This window comes from Crocodylus porosus, unplaced genomic scaffold (assembly GCF_001723895.1).
Source record: "Crocodylus porosus isolate Cpor-Errol unplaced genomic scaffold, CroPor_comp1, whole genome shotgun sequence".
NCBI lineage: Eukaryota > Metazoa > Chordata > Crocodylia > Crocodylidae > Crocodylus > Crocodylus porosus.
In genome coordinates this window covers 632,854-634,246 of record NW_017728890.1, presented here as the reverse complement: position 1 = coordinate 634,246, position 1,393 = coordinate 632,854, and positions in this window count along the sequence as shown.

Here is a 1,393-nt window from a genome sequence, read left to right as displayed (position 1 = left end):
CTATGCTAGATAGCAACACATCCTGGCCTGAATCCCCTCCCTGCCAAGGACCTCCCTGGCTAGCAGAGAACCATCACAGGGTGTCTACATCCCTTCCACCGCTGCTGCATGGCACATGGGGAGAGGGTGGAGCATGCTGAAAGGGGGGCATTTCTGGTTTCCAGGAAGCAGAGTATAGAGCAGCCTCAAAGTTGTTCTAACGAGCATAAAGAGTCAGGCAAGGCACAGCTGTGGAAGACCAGAAAGGTGGCTTAAAGTACCTCAAACCAGCAGTTCTCAGCCTTTTTTAAACTCGTGGCATCCCTTGGAAAATGCCAGCTCTTTGTTTTCTCTCTGTTTTGGACTCTGTCTTTGAAAAACCAAAGAACAGTTTTTTTTGTTGCCAAGAACTCAGGAAGCCCATGCCTAGGGATTCCTATCTGAAATCTCTGGGCTTATCTTGTGAATCCTATTTGCACACCTAGCAGTGCTAACACTCCTTGGTGCTTGGCAGCACCCCAAAAGCATCTCAAGATACCCCCAGGTGCCATGGCTCCCCGGTTAAGAATCACTGCCTTAAACTCCCCCCCAGCTTCCATTCTGCTCCTGCTTGAAGAGCAAGAAAAGGGTCCATGAGCCTCAGGCCTCTGCATTTCACCAGTTTTAATTAAAGCCACAAGAAGAAAAAAAAACGCGTAAGTAATTTTTTAAAAAAATCACAAAAAAAAAAAAAAAAAGGACCAAGGGCAAGGACTGGCTTGTTTGAAGCTCCAGGATGGTTTGGACCAAGAGCAGAGAGAAGTGGGGAGCTGTGTTGGTGGGGAGCCAGGTAGAAGGCAAGGGAGATCTGCACTTCAGAGGCCGTGTCCCATTTCTATAGAGCTAAGTTCCCACGAGCTCAGGGAACTCGCGCTCTGCGCCGCTCCGGTTCAGCTGGCCTGGAACAGATTCCCAAATGTTTTCTTCTCGCGGCCCCACTCCCAGACTTCGCAGCTGCCCGCGTACCCTACCAGCATGTGTTTTATATTGTAACCCCTTAAACACCAATTATTACTGGACATGGAAAAGTGGGGAAAATGGGGAGGAAATAGGGAGAAATGGGAAAAAAGGGTGAGGAAATGGGTAAAGATGGGAAAAAGGGGGAAAAGGAGAGAAAAATGGAAAAAGGAGTGAAAGGGGAGAAAAACAAATGGGAAAAGGAGAAAAGGGAGGAAATAAGGGGAAAGGGCAAATGGAAGAAAAAAAAGCTTATTTGCATATATTTATATACAGAGAGGGCGGGGCCGGTGTCTTTCCTGTGCGCCATTTCCGCTTCCGCTGCTTCGTCTTCCACTTCCGGCCGGGACGAATCCGCGCGCTCCGGCCGGTTCCGCTTCCGGCGACAGGCGCCCGAGGCAGCTCGGCCCGCCCGGCC